The sequence below is a fragment of the Diceros bicornis genome, chromosome 33 (assembly GCF_020826845.1).
Source record: "Diceros bicornis minor isolate mBicDic1 chromosome 33, mDicBic1.mat.cur, whole genome shotgun sequence".
Lineage (NCBI taxonomy): Eukaryota > Metazoa > Chordata > Mammalia > Perissodactyla > Rhinocerotidae > Diceros > Diceros bicornis.
In genome coordinates this window covers 12,391,029-12,406,085 of record NC_080772.1, presented here as the reverse complement: position 1 = coordinate 12,406,085, position 15,057 = coordinate 12,391,029, and the positions used below count along the sequence as shown (strand labels likewise).

At 37.7% G+C, this 15,057-nt stretch overlaps 1 protein-coding gene across 2 annotated transcripts in view; it reads left to right on the top strand.

Moving 5' to 3' along the window:
* The window catches only part of TOX (thymocyte selection associated high mobility group box), a 294,622-nt gene that overhangs the window by 48,263 nt on the left and 231,302 nt on the right, over positions 1–15,057 (top strand). Inside the window, exon 1 of one of the 2 annotated variants that reach the window (XM_058528752.1) lies at positions 3,868–3,939. The exons of the other annotated variant lie outside the window; for it this stretch is intronic. The gene's annotated coding sequence lies outside the window, so the exon portion shown is untranslated. Of the gene's footprint in view, positions 1–3,867; positions 3,940–15,057 lie in introns of those variants that run through there. 2 annotated transcript variants of the gene reach the window in all.

The following is a 15,057-nucleotide window of genomic DNA, read 5'->3' as shown; positions in this document are numbered from 1 at the left end:
CAGCATGGCTACTGACAGATGAGTGGTGTGGTTCCATGACCAGGAACCTAACCTGGGCTGCCAAAGCAGAGTGCGGCAAACTTGAACCACTAGGCCATCAGGGCTGGCTCCCATTTAATGCTTTTTACTCTTCACCAGACCGGCATTCAGCAGTAGCTGAGAAGAAAGAGGGTGGTTCTACGTTCCCCGTGGTTTGGTATACTTTCCCTCCTCCTTTATACGTTCCACCTTTTTCCTGTGTAGCTTCTATGACTGAAGTTGATCGTTTGACCCATTTGGACAGCTTTTGTGTATTTGGAGGAATTCAGCATTCAGAATTGGTTTTGTTTTGTTTCTCGTGGAAGATTCTGCTCTCACTCCAGCTGTCATTGGTAAATCACGGAAACATATTCTTCGCTCACTGGTTTTGTCAATACATGAGATTTAATCTGATTATTTGACAATTTTTGTTCCCTCGAGAACATGAACTTTGGTTCTCATGGGAACTTTTAGAAGGAGGAAACTAAGAGTGAAAGAAACTGAACCTTAGCTTGGAATGGGATTTTGTTTCAACCATAATCCACATAGATGGTGCACCATTTTCTCTCTTTTCCTTCTGTCATCTACGAAGGTATAAATATTTCAGCTCTGTGACAGAGCTGTGCATCGGAAAGCCCCTGAGTTCCAGAACTAGTCTTTCTAACTAGTTAAATGGTTAAGAACAGGTCATTTAAAGTAATCTAGACTCAGTTTTCTCTTTTTCAAAAGGAAGAGGTCAGATTAGAATATCTTTAATCTGATCTAAACTAATATTCTAGGATTCTAATACGCAAGTAATAAAAATATAGTAAGATCTGAAACTTGTACTAAGTTACTTCCTCTAAAAAATCATTAATAACAAAACTTGCTAACTACTTTGTGTTAACGTTACATGGCAACAGAGGATAATAATGGCTTCTGAATCACTGAAAACCACCGAATTGATGCGCAATTGTAATCCAAATTAGACACATTTATTCTAACAATCACATTACTCCTCTGCCCATTTTAAGTTACTGTGATTATTTTTTGCTGGCTGTTTGGGAGAAATGGGTTGTTTTTTTTAATTATGAAAATGTTACTTCAGTAAATGTAATTTAATTAAAATGAGAATTTCTGCCAACTGTTTTAAATAAATACAGTATTCTTTTACTAGTATGAAAGGAGTTACTATTTGCTGTCTCATTTCCTCACTAATATGCTGGCGTGTTTAGCTTGAACCTGAGCTTGTGGAAGTTTATTCTTAACCAAAGCAGTTCCTTCTTCATGTAAGTAGGTTAAATGTGAATTGGGCAGCCTCAGGGTACTTTTTTGTTCTCTTTTAAAAAGCCCCCTCCAGAGGGCCCCTTTTAGAAACCTAGAATCATATGTTTGGAAGATTGATCCAAATTAACATTAGAATGGTGCTTTTATTTTTAAAAATTATACAGACTATTTAAAATATGCTAAATTGACAAGGATTGAAATAAAACTGAATAAGGGAAGTAACATTTCTTGTTTTATTCTACCGTTGTGATGAAAGAACTGAAATCAGGGAAAAAATGTAGAGTACAGTAAGGCACAATTTCTGCCCCTAAATACAGGAGGAAATGTATTTGTACAAAAGGTACACATTAATGTCATTCATTTTCTTGTGACTCTATATGCCCTAGAATGGTGTAAGCAAATCAAGAGTTTATATGTGTTTTGACTTCTGAGAGCTTGTTTATTCATTTTTAAAGAAATGTAACATTAATACATTTCTAGAATTACATTTTTAAATCATCCTGTTGAGAGAAATGCCGGCACTTAATGAGGTATATTAATGTGTCTTCTCTTTTGTAAATTGTATAGCAATTTTTTTCCAGAGTTAAGACAATGCAAACATTTTAATTTGTTAGAAAGGACTCAACCATTAAATATGAGTAAGATTGCTTAAACCGATATTTTAAAATATGCTGGAAAACTAGAGGACTACAAATTATGCCTTGGCTATAATTCAGGACTATACAATAACCCAGGTCCCCAAAGGTCTCAAAAGAATGACAGAGAAGCCATGGTTTTCAGACATGTGCATTATATATGCTAATAGCTTTGTAGTGAGAAAGGTTTATATCCTCATAATAGAGGAAACATTCATTTTTAGCATTTCAGACCATGGGGAACATAGTAATTACAACAGGCACTAATATCTGTCTCCTTTCTATCCTTGCTTCCACCCCCCTCCCCTTCCAAGCACTTGAATAATCCCGGTGGAATTAGTCAAAGGACTTTAAACCTATGTCATTTCCAAAGTCTTTTTTTTCTCTCTATAGTACATTTAGCACAACATTGGTCCTTAAGGAATGTATAGCATAGCTCACGTATATATATCATCACAGCAAAAGGAATTAAGAATGTTTTTCTTTACTTAAATATGTCTATAGACATTTCCATTCATGTGATTTACGGTGATGATTTTCAGAAGCACAAAACTGAAATACTCTTTGATAGTCGAGATTAACTCTATCTAAAGCTATGCTCTCAGGAAAAATCTGTATCCGCAGTCAAGTAATCCCATCATTAGCTAGAACAGTCTGACCAATGTTCGATCTTTTGGAACAAAATAAATTTGCAAACTGTTTTTTGCCAGATGAAAAATGTAAAAATAAGCAATTATTAGCACTTAACCTATAGTATTTAAGATATTTACCTGTATAAGTTCGGTTAGCAAGCAAATCCCTCTGTCTTAGCCCACATCAGATGCCCAGGGCTAGTAGTTGCAATGTTTGATCAAGACCCTCACATTCTTAATCTTTAATTTTTAAGTAGTTCTACTGAGGAATGTATAGGGTTTCAGTAGCTAGCACCCTGTAATTAATATTGGCTAAAAATGTGCATTTTAAGGCCAGAAAATGCCTGTTCTTAAGAATTTTTGCAAGCCTATTTTTACTCAAAATGGGCAAAAATAAAAATATGGAATAAATTCATAAGCTTTTTTCCCCTTTACTGTGAAGGATTCATATGGTTTTATTTCTTTGTAAAGGTATTAAATTAAATCATTTGGAGAAGTTAATCTGAATTTATCGAGAAAAAAACCAATTTATCAGAATAGACTTGAAGCTTTGATGACAGATCTGATTTCCTTTTATTCAATAATTTTAACTCTCTCCGTCTGTCTGTCTTTCTCACATACACACACACACAAACACATACATATCCTTTGTCTTTTGCAAATAATCATCATAGATTGTGTAATTGTTGAGGAAACGAGAAGGTATAGAGGTGGCCTTGACTTCACTAGTAAGGAGTAAAGGTTTGAGGAACTTGAGGGTTGTTTCAGCCTTTGTCACTGGGGAGCAAGTATAAAACCACAACACCTGTTCTTGAATTCCTTTTTTAAGTGGAGAAGATGACCGTCTGTAGTATCCCTTTAAGTTGTCTTCTTAGAACAGGTAAGATCATCATCCCAAAGAGCGATTCTGGTAAACACACTAAAACACAGGCTTTCAGTAGAAACTGCCTCCTGCCTTACTCCCGTGCTGCCTCCAAACCCGATTCATATTTAGTTATCCAGTCAAATTTCCCATATTTATAAAATTATTATGCTTTCTTGAGTAATCACCCTGCTCCCCCTCATGTTGGTATTTCTCTAAAAGCTGAGTTATTTGGACACGTTCTCCCCGGTCTCCCTGGCGGGAGTGTATGCACTCTTTCAGTCTTGTTTAAGGATTTACTTCCCAGGAAGGCTTCCCCACCTCCGGGGGAGTCTGGACTTCCTGCTTTTCAACTCCCACCAGCCTCTCCTCCCCCCACCCCTCCTCCCATTACAGCGCTAATCACATTGCTTTGTAGCTATTTGTCAATTTGTAAGTCTTATCTTCTTGACTTGAATCTTAAGCTTGGGCATATTTGTCCTATTCATCCTAAGTTCCCCAGTTCTCACGAGGTGCTTGGTGAGTGGTAAGTACAAAAGAAATATTTATGGAAGCCCGAAGACAGGGTTTGTGGCAGTGTGAGCTGAGACAGAGAGGGAGGAAAAGAGGGAGGGAGGGAGAATGAATGGACCAGGAGGGGGAACAGGCACATTGCTATAAGGGTAATGGGTATTATTTCTATATTTTTCGGCTCCTTTCTACTTTACTTTTAGGTTTGGGTTTTAACAAAAAACCCTTTGGTTGTGTTAAAGAAGGATCGTGTGTGTGTCTCGGCAGCTTTTTCTGAGGTTGGAGACACAGTGGAGATCCCATAAAGCTGTACTGGAGGCCTTTTCTAGATGTGTTTATTTTAGGAAAAGTAGATATTTCTCAAAACAAAATTTTGAATATGCAAAATCTGAATGAAAATAAATTAATAAAATTTTAAATGTAAGAAAATCTGAGTCTGAACAAGAGAAGAGCCAAGAAAGATGATGGAGGGGTGATTCTAATTTGCTCTGCCATTGCTGCTCTGGCCCCCCCGGCTCAGGCAGAGGACTGGAGTCTGCTTTTCTCTAGCTCTACGTTCCTCCTCCATGGTGATGTTCAAGAGGGTGTAATTCCAGACCTTCTGGGTGCCTTGCTATCTAGATCGCTTTATGTAGGGAAGTGTTAAGTGGTACAATGACCAATAGTAAAGGAATGAGCTTTGTTCAAGGAGTTGTTGTCCTCTTATCAGATCACTTGGCCACTAACTGTGAAACTAGTTAAGAATCTTAAAGACCAGGTGGGAGTTTTGCTAGTAGTGAGGGACTATGGGGTGGGGGAAGCGAGGGGATTTTTACCAGATAAACATTTTTAAAAATTTATTTAAAAATTGTGGTAGAGGAAATTACAGAAGATGGAGACCATCAAAGAGAGGAAATGCCAGGTAATTACTAAACCTTTACTGCATGTTATCTTTCAGAGGTGCTAGGCTGCATCTCTATTCACAGGAGTGAACTGGTTCACGGCATTGCTGTTCATCAATTTTTTTTATCAAATGCCTTTTCTCAAAGCAGTCAGTACAAATTGCTGTGGTTGCATTTGTTGCTGATGATCCACATTGATAATTTAGAAGCTGAAACACTACCATTCAGAATACCTTGATCCAGTCACTTAATAACATATTTTTATGCAGGCGCGCACACACATACACTCAAACACAGATTTAGTTTGCAATTTTGGAAATTTTGTTTTCTTCTTCTATTTTGCATTGTCTTACAATCTGTCATTTTTACTGTACAATATCTTGGTAATCTGTAATCTTTGCTGACTCATTTCTCAGTAAGTCGAAAAAGATGGAACATTACTGTAGATTTTGAGTAGGGAGTGACAAAGGGAAGGACATTCAGCATGAAAAATTCCATTGCGTTTTCAATTAGGTTTTCCCCCCAACAGTACAGTTGTTCTCCAGCCAGCCTTGGTTGGTTAGGAGTGGTTTAATTTCTCACTCTTTATATAAAATATAAAGGGCACTAAACAACGAGGTGCAGTTTGCCTTCACAGAGGATCAGTCAGCATTGTGCCTCAGAAATAAATGTTCTTCGTCCACCCATGAAGAGCTTTGGTATATTGGCATGGTATAGCCAATCTCTCTGAGTCCTGGTTTCCTCATTTGTAGCATGGACAATGGTATTATCTAATTTACGATGTTGCTGAGAGAACTGAATGGCATAACGTGCAAAGATTGCTTCAAAAAAATTACTGGCACTCAACGAATGTTTGCTGCTATTATTATTATGTTATTATTATCATATAAAATGATAATACCAAGAAGAGTAGTGAGATTGGGAGCCAAAGGAGTAAGTACAAAGAAAAGAGTTGGGATACAGAAATCTGTTGACAAAGATTTGAGTAATCCATAGGCAAAGACATAGGGATCCATGAGTATGCAAAATTTTGCCTTGACAAAATTAAACACTCTATATTATTATAAATTATTATACAAGGAGTGGTAATGCCACTTGAAACAAAGCTGAATGATAAGGTAATAGCATCTTAATAAAATGGGAAGTAGTCACACAATTTTAGAATTTTATCAGAGAATGAATGCTTATTTTTATTTGTCTGTGATTATGGAAAAAATGATGATAGCCAATCAAGGGAAAAAGATTAAACATACATTAAGCCAGTACCTATTGACTACCAAAATCTAGATGATTTTTCTTCTAAAATGTTTTTTACTACATAACATAAATGGTGGAAACAAGAATTCAATCACTTCCCAGCACTGTAATGTGAGCTATTTTCTAGATGTTCCCTACTCATTTCTGGCTACAATAATGAGAGTTCTTTTGAAACAATGCCACAAAGCAGCACTAAATATGTGCCCTCCCACACACTGCATATAAGGGAAATCAAGTAGAGAACAATTTCACTGTTTGCCAAGGTCAACTTTTCTGTTTTTCAAAGAGTAATGTGTTTTCCTTGACAAATAATGTAATCCTTTCTGCCATGAAATATGGGCCTCCTGATATGGAATTCTTTCTCGAATAAGAATATAAATCGTGTTATCTAATTTGACAGGAGACTCCTGTATGGACATTTAAGAAATAATATTCCTATTAATTTGTTCAGAGGAGCTACATTTATTGCTAGTTCTTTTTCTTCCTTTTTCATTCTGTATCTTTACTAACTAGGTAATTTTCCTTCATAAAATAATTTTTAAAACAATCAAAAGTTTTCTTCTTCTTTTTACCTTCCGTTTAAATTGTTTTCTCCCCATACCTGGAACGAGGAGTCGGTGGGGGCTCACCTGATCTTTAGTTGAACATCAAAGATAGCGCCACCTTCTCAGCCTCTTAGAAAGGAAACCTGTTTGTGCACTTATTTAATTTTATTTTAATTTTGGTGACAAGGGGAGTAAGAAGATATCATGCGGGCCAGCCCAGTGGCGCAGCGGTTAAGTTCGTGCGTTCCACTTCCACACCCCGGGTTCGCCGGTTCAGATCCTGCGTGCAGACCTACTCACCGCTCATCAAACCATGCTGAGGCAGTGTCCCATATAGAAGAGCTACAACTCTACAACTATGCTATACAACTATGTACTGGGGCTTTGGGGAGAAAAAAGAAAAAGAGGAAGATTGGCAACAGATGTTAGCACAGGGCAAATCTTCCTCAAAAAACAAAAGATAAAAAAAGCACAAGATATCATGGTTTGAAGTTCTCTTCCTTTTACACTCTAGACAACAATTAGGTATAGCGAACTGCTCTTACTTCCCTAGTACTCATTATCCATTTAAAATACCTTTACCTCCTCCCCTTTACAAACTAGCAGAAAAGCTGCCAGTGCACCAGAGCCAAGACAAATTCACATCCTCTTTGGCCAGATTCCTCTTGCTACTCTTAAGAGAGCTTTACCTTCTTTTCTCATATGTTCTAGAAAGGCCCAGGCTTCTCCTCATCTTGCTCAGATGTTGGCTGTCAGGGTGTTCTTGTTGGACTAGACTGAAGACCAGAGCTGGTGTCTCCTTCCATACCTTGAGCTCCCTGTTAAATTTCTGTATCAAGGGAAACTCTGACCCTTTAAACTGATGTTTAAAGAAATGGCCTGTTTTTTGTTAATTGCGAACAAACAGACAAAAGGCTCTGGGTGTAGGAGGCTCTTGCTAGACAGGCTATGAGGGAAAGAGTTACAGGTGGGGGATGGCAGCACGGAGCGTGGAGACTGGGCGTCAGGCTTTCTGACTGGGAGCAGTAGCCCATCACCACCACCAAGGAGGTTGCTAACAGTGGTCTCGCGCTCAGGCTGGCGTGGCATGAGGTGGGGCCTACCCACGTGATTGTGAGAGTGAGGCTATCTTTCCTTCTAAACTTCGCGTCTCCAAAAAAAAAGGGGAGACAGGGAATTACCAAGGTGCCTCCTTCCGGCGGCTGGGCATGTGGATCCACTCCTCCTGCTCAGTTGCAAGGTCTGACCGAAGCCTCCTTCTGCTCCCTTGGGGCCCGCTGGCTCATCTGGGCCACTTGAAGTAACCGGCTCATGCCTCTTTCGCTCCCACCCCTATGTCATTTTGAGAACGTATTCTTGGAAAAAACACGCCATTCTTTCCCCCTAAAAGCCAAGCTCTTTCCCAAACTCAGCTCTCCCAGAAAGCCACCCCCGACTGATCTAGGGGAGATGAGCTGCTCCAGCTTCCAAATCCAAGTGCTGTTTTCTGCCACTCCCATGAATTCTCTTCCTTCTTAGCAAATTTACGGGGGTAGAACTCAGCTGAAATGAGCTGATATGCTTAGTTGCATATGCTTAGTTAATTAATTTTTGTTCAAGCCTCCAAATAATAAGTAAATCAGTGTCTAAAGGAAGAACTTTTAAAACAGGACAGTGATATTTATCTTACATCCACAGAGTATGATCCCCCCCCCCACCCCCCAGAGCAGGAACTCATCTGTCTGTGGTCCACATTCTAGGGCCCTCTGGATGTTTCTGAGTAATACTGAAAGCCCTTGTTCTGCTGTTGACCCTTGAGTAATTAGGAGCATTCCAAGGGGTGCAACATGAACCCTTTGTATCTACAAGGGTGCCTTTTAACACTTAAAGGAATAATTTGCTCTCATAATCACTGTTACTAAAAAAGAATCTTTGCTGATATTGATGGTAAATAATATGAGGCACCTAACACTTCTTAAAGTTTTCATGATTTGAGTTTTTAGAAGATCCTTATAAAATAGGTGATTATTAAAGGACTGCATGTTACTTGTAGAAAATATGAAAAATAAAGCTATAAAAATATATAATGGCGTCATTCGGCATGTGTTTTCTTCCAACGTTTATACATGTGATATATAAGTATATTTCATTCATATACAAGCCGTTCTGTTGATGTAGACTGTGTGGTGAGAGAAAAAGAGAGCAAGGAGAGAATATACTATTTATTTAGCTTCAGGAAGAGTGCGGGTACAAGCATAGTCATAGTTACGAGGTGATGTCACTTTAGACAAGTTATTCAGTATCTCTAAGCCTCAGGTGTTTGTCGTGAGGATTAAATGAGATACTAGGAACTAATATTTATTGAATGTTTCCCATGTCCCAGACATCGTTCTAAACATTTTTCACATAATAACTTTTTAATTCTCACAACAAACCAGTGAGGTGTGTATTAGGACATGTTGCCTTTCTTGGTGTATAACTCATACACGAAGGGCTCAGTGTAGTGTCAGAGGGATAGTAAATGCTGGCTATTTGTACATGATTTTTTTACATGATGTGGATAGTTAGTAATAGGAAGTTTTATGACATACTTTCATTTTGTGTTTAAACGTTTTCCCTGAATGAAATTTTTGTGTTAATATAAATTTACTAGTTCTTGTCTTCAAATATAAATCAAAGGACATTATTCGTACTCTTTTGTCCAGGGATAAAATTCAGATTCTTAGATTAGTAAAAGCTAGAACTAACTTTTTGTATATTATCTGTTCAAAGTCAGCTTACAGTTTTTCTAGACGTGTGTCCTGACCTTATCAACTCTTTCCAAATGGTTAGTTAAAATGCAGTGATTTAACTTGTTGCAAATCAAGACTTGTTGCTTGCTTTTTCCTCGTTGTTCCTCACGCGGGCCTCTAGAGCATGCGCAGTTGGATTCTTCCTCAGCTACTTCCTAAACAAGTGGAATGTGGCTTCAGTTAACGTAACATATAGTGGGAATTTCTGCGTTGATGTGCATATCTTTCATACATTGAATGACACATGACAGCAAACATTTTTTCTTGGGTTTCCATAAGGTAAAACTCAGTCCTTTAGGCAGCCAAGGATACCAGTGTTCACAGATACTGTCTTCCACATCAGACGTTGGAGTTGAGGATGACTATAGCTACAGACCTAGGGACGTTGTAAAGAGCACCTAGCAATGTTAGTCTCAAGCGTTTTACTAGGGGGCCATCTTATCAGTTTCATTGTCACGCAGTCAGTACAACTCTTGGGGCTCATGGTTTGGAAAAACTTCCAATCACAACTTTAAAAATTATTGATTTTTACTAATTTTTATAGAATATTTAGCAAAATGCTTTGATTTTGTTTTAGCAAAATGATTTCTTTCACAAAAGAAATGTGTATGAACAGTGTCCTATATCATGGTGTCACTTGGCAGTTACTTTAGGTAAAATTATTTTAAGACTTCTAAGGGGTAACTTAAACTTTTGTAGTTTGTTGTCAGTGTCTTTCTAGAACGATGTCCAAGGGCACTGATGTCATATCCTGAGCTGTCTTTCCAGGTACTCTGGTTAAAATCGCAGGAGGGAGGGGCTGGCCTGGTGGCGTAGTGGTTGTTTGTGTGCTCTGCTTTGGCGGCCTGGGGTTCACAGGTTCGAATCCCAGGTGCAGACCTACACACCACTCATCAAGCCATGCTGTGGCGGCGTCCCACATACAAAATGGAGGAAGATGGGCACAAATGTTAGCTCAGGGCCTATCTTCCTCAACAAAAAAATTTAAAAAATTGCAGGATGGGACAGACTGGACTTGGAGATTAGATAGTCCTGATAAGGTGTGCAAGGACTAGGAATGCAGACTCGGTTGCTGGGTTTGGGAAAGAAATTCAGACCTTTAGAGAGAGTTTTGTGTTATGCTTAGAAAGGCCTTCTCCACTTTGAAATTAAAGTATTTTCTACTTTATTTTTTACTTTAGAATAGTTGACCCTCCAAGGATTTGTTTGACTAAGGTGTGAGGCAGCAATCTAATGGCACCCTTATCCCTAATTTTTCCCTAATGGCACCTTTGTCATTTATTCAGTTTCCTGTATGTAGTGGGATCGACTTCTGGATTTTTTCTTTGGTTTAGTCCATTTAGGCTCAAATGTATACTGTTTGTGGTGACTGCATTTGAATCCTCATTTCCCAACCCTGGCCTTTCTCATAACCTGGAACTCTGCAGTAGACTAATGCTGACAGGTTAAACAGAGGGGCAGGGCACACTTAGGCCCTTGTTCTTCATTCACAAGCTCAGACGTGAGAAAAGGACACTGGCGAGGGGAGCAGGTAGAGAGAGCCCTCCTCGTCAGCCTCAAGCAGAGTGATAAGCTCATCTGGGCCCAGAGTGCTACTATTAATCCACAGGGAGGGCTCCTGTTGGCTTACAACAGAGCGTCCCCCTGGGGCCTGTTTGCAGCTCATCCGAGCAGGGCCCCCCCTCTGGGATCACAGCAAGCCTAGCGTTTGAATCAACTCCAGGAGGATACAAAGTCAGTCAGCAAACTGCTGGTCACATCAGCTCCGTGGGCGTGGTGCAGTCCAAGAAGTATCCCTGGAGGACCGTAAGCTCTTACAGTGAAGCCAGTTCAATTTTTCTTTTTCTTTTTTTTTTTATCACTGTCTATGAGCTGGTGGTGGTTAGTGGTACACGGTAGAGAGCATCTTTATAATTTATGAGAGAGTGTACATTTAGAGGAATGTATTTGGTTTGTGGTGAGGAAACTTCCTTTTTCAAAGTTATAACAGGCTAGTCTTTAATATAATTCTCAGAACTCTGTTGGATTTTTTTGTTTGTTTGTTGTTGTTCCTGGAAAAGTTGCTAAACATATTTCTGCAACAACATATTTCTCTCTGTCAAAGTTTTACCCCAAACCTTTCTTCCCTTTTAATTACTGAATCCTGGCAATTTTAAATTACATGATACAAATCATAGAAGCCATTTCCAGTGAGCTCACAACTGTGAGGGTAGACTGGCAGGATAAGAGAAAACAGTTTCTGATCTCTGACATTTGGGAACACCGGAGATGGCTTTAAAATTGTCATGTCGTTAAAAATCCTTTCTTGTTTTCTTTCTGCCAGAGGGAAAGGAAGAGTATACACAGATAAGAACGATTTCTCTGCACTAATGATCTCTGTACTCATGCCTATTCATGAACTGTTTATAGTAGCGTTAATTACAGCTTAAATTATTTATGGGTATTATAATGTAAGTATTTGATTAATGAGTAAAATAAATTGTTATTAGACATATATACCTTTAAACTGCTGGAGAGTTTTGTTGGATCATTTTGGTCATTCATTTTCAGACATTGAACCATGAACACTGAACAGGAGATTAACTTTCAAGTTAGTTCAAGTGGTTGAACTAACTGCTCTTTCACCATCTGCTAATATTTTTTCTAATATGATTAAAATTAATCCTAGATTCCAGATGCAAAGTTGGAAAACAACGTTTAATAAAAGTACACATGCAATTTCTTGAAAACATATATGCTTCTTTGGACTTGAGAACAATTTTTTCACTTTACGTAAAGTAGGTAAGAGTATTGCTTGGTCTTGAATGACTATAATTCTAAGAAAAGTGACATTAAGACAGCATTAGAGAATCCTCTTTTTATTTTCCTTTTAAATGGAAATAGATTAGGTATTTGAATATCTCCAGACCAATGATCAGGTCCAACCTTAAACAGTGTCCATGTGTTCTCAATACCACTCACACATTGATCCAAATTCCCTGGATTCCATAAAGGGTAATAACTCTTACTCTAAAGCTGTTTGAAATATATGACACTTAAAGAAAAATGGTATAAAAATGTCAGTACAGAACAGAACATGTTATAAAGACTATGTCTCTGGATAGAAGACAACTGAATTATTAGTCTTATAAAAGGAATGAAACAACAGTCAAGATTATGTTTTATGTTTTTTCTAGTTGAGGCAGACCAATATATTTCCCAGACAAACCCGCTGAGCTCCTAGAGGCAGTGCAAGGGGAGAGGGGCTGCTGCAGAGTGTAGGCAAACATGGACCATGTGTTCTGTTGATCTGTTCACTGGGGATTTTAAGTCATCATTGTTTTATGGGAGATAACATTTTTTCATTGTAATGTATTAAAAGATAGAAAGGGAGAGGAGATTTCTGCAATTCTTTTGGTCAAAATAGTAGTATGGTGTTTTTATTTTAATACTGAATGGCTTAGTCAATGAGAGTATATGTGTGTGCATTAAGCAAAACACTTGTGAACAAAATTTTTAGTATGGAACCAAACAGTGGTTTATTTGATTGTATATATGATTTCTCTTCATCCAGAAATGTCAAAGTTATCTTCTGAAAGTAGTAATCATCATTAGTTTTATTGTCATGAATTTCAAAGAATTATTTAGACTTATATAAGCCTTGAAGTGTTTATAACTATATTCTTTATTATTCAAGCACAGATTTTGGTCCTATATAAGTGATATAAAAGTAGGGCACAGTTTGGGGCCAGCCCAGTGGCGTAGTGTTTAAGTTCACGTGCTCCACTTTGGTGGCCCAGGGGTTCATGGGTTTGGATCCTGAGCACGGATCTACACACCGCTCATCAAGCCATGCTGTGATGATGGCCCATATACAAAAGAGAGGAAGGTTGGCATAGATGTTAGTTCAGGGACAATCTTTCTCACCAAAAAAAATAAAAAAGGAGGGCACACTTTAAGAATTTTATCTTAGAGCTTCTATATGTAAAGCCTTTTTCTAAGAACTTTGCAAATATTAACTCATTTAAACCTCATAGCACCCTTGTGAGGGGTATTATTAACATTCTGAGGAATGTCACGTCATGTCAACCCTATGAGGTGCATACTAATATTATCAGAAGAAACTGAGGAACGGAGATGTTAAGTAGCTTGCCCAGCATCACCCAGCAGAACTGGGGTTCAAATCTAGGTGGACAATGTTGTCTCTAGTAAAAACATAATAGCATATATGAATATTCAGTCTGAATAAGACCATTGCTGGTGGAGCACCTTACAGCCTTCTGGTAAATGGGAAATTGGGGATTTTTATTTTAAGAATAGTCAACTAAAATCCATGCTTGAATTAATTGTGAAAATTCAATCTCTGAATTATTGATGCCACACCATTTCAGGTGCAGGTTATCATAAAATTCAGTAGAGAAGGTAAATGCTTATTTATTCTTTAAAATAAGTAAGCAGGAATAGTGTGATTTATCTCTACACTACATGTGACATTTGATTTTTTAAAAATAATCTATTCTATAGTCTAGAATCTCACTGTATGCTTTGCAATATACTAAGTATTCATCGAAAAATAACTTTAGCAAATTGCAAGCCAATATGTGAGAATACACTCTTGGCATGATTATAAGTTTAATTGTAAGAAAACATTTATACATATAAAATAATGTTATAATGATACTTTCGTGTGTTTCCACTACATATTTAAAATACAGCATCCTCTCATCTATATAAAAATATGTAATAAAGAAGTGTTATGAGATGATTCATTATACATTCAGATTTCACCCCAAATAATTTTCTTTGTAGGGTTAATATTATGCCAGATTAATATCCCTTAGTTTTATTTTTTCTTCACGTATAAATCTTAACAGGGTTATGATTCTAAAGGAAAGACAAGATAGCAAAACAAAAGTTTTGGCAAACACACTTGCTGGTAAGAAAATGTGTTTAGGTTTGGTCAGGTATGCTCATTATATTGACTCACTAAATAGGGCTGATCAACTTCTCCATTTACTTTTGCAATAGAGACAAACCTGAAGGCATTTGTAACGTTGGGAGTTTAAATATCAATTCAACTTCTTCCATCATCTGTATAATTTTATGACTTCAATGAGAAATCTAAACATTCAATTTCATCCAAGTAGTTTTAAAGCATCCAATGGAGGCCCAGATTGTTTGCAAAAGTTTTAAAAATTCAAAATAGATTTTCTTTCTTTCTTTCTTTGCTAAGCCTCAGGTTGAATAGAGTCACTTATGATTTACAAGGAAAAGTGGTACAATTTTTAACCAGAATTCAAATTGTGTTTGTTTTAAAGTTATCTGTTCTATTTGTATCCTGAAGATACTGCAACTTCCATGGCTATTTGAGATATCTGACATACTCCCAAAGTTTTTATGGATTGTTTTAGAGTTATTCGTTGTCCTCCATATTTTCTTAAACCCATCTACTGCTTTCTTGCACATCAACTAAAGGAAGTGGCATCCTCATCAGACAGTGGGAAACCTGTTCCTTTGCAAAAGGAACCAAATCTGTCTCATTCTCTTCAGTGTATCGCTGCCAGTAAATGTATGAAGGGTTATGTTGTGGATTATAAGTGCCATCTACATGTTGATGTCAAACGTTAAGGCTATACCGTCAACAACCCTTCTTTCATTCTTGAAGTCATCTAAAACCATCCTGACTCTGCTGATAATTTTA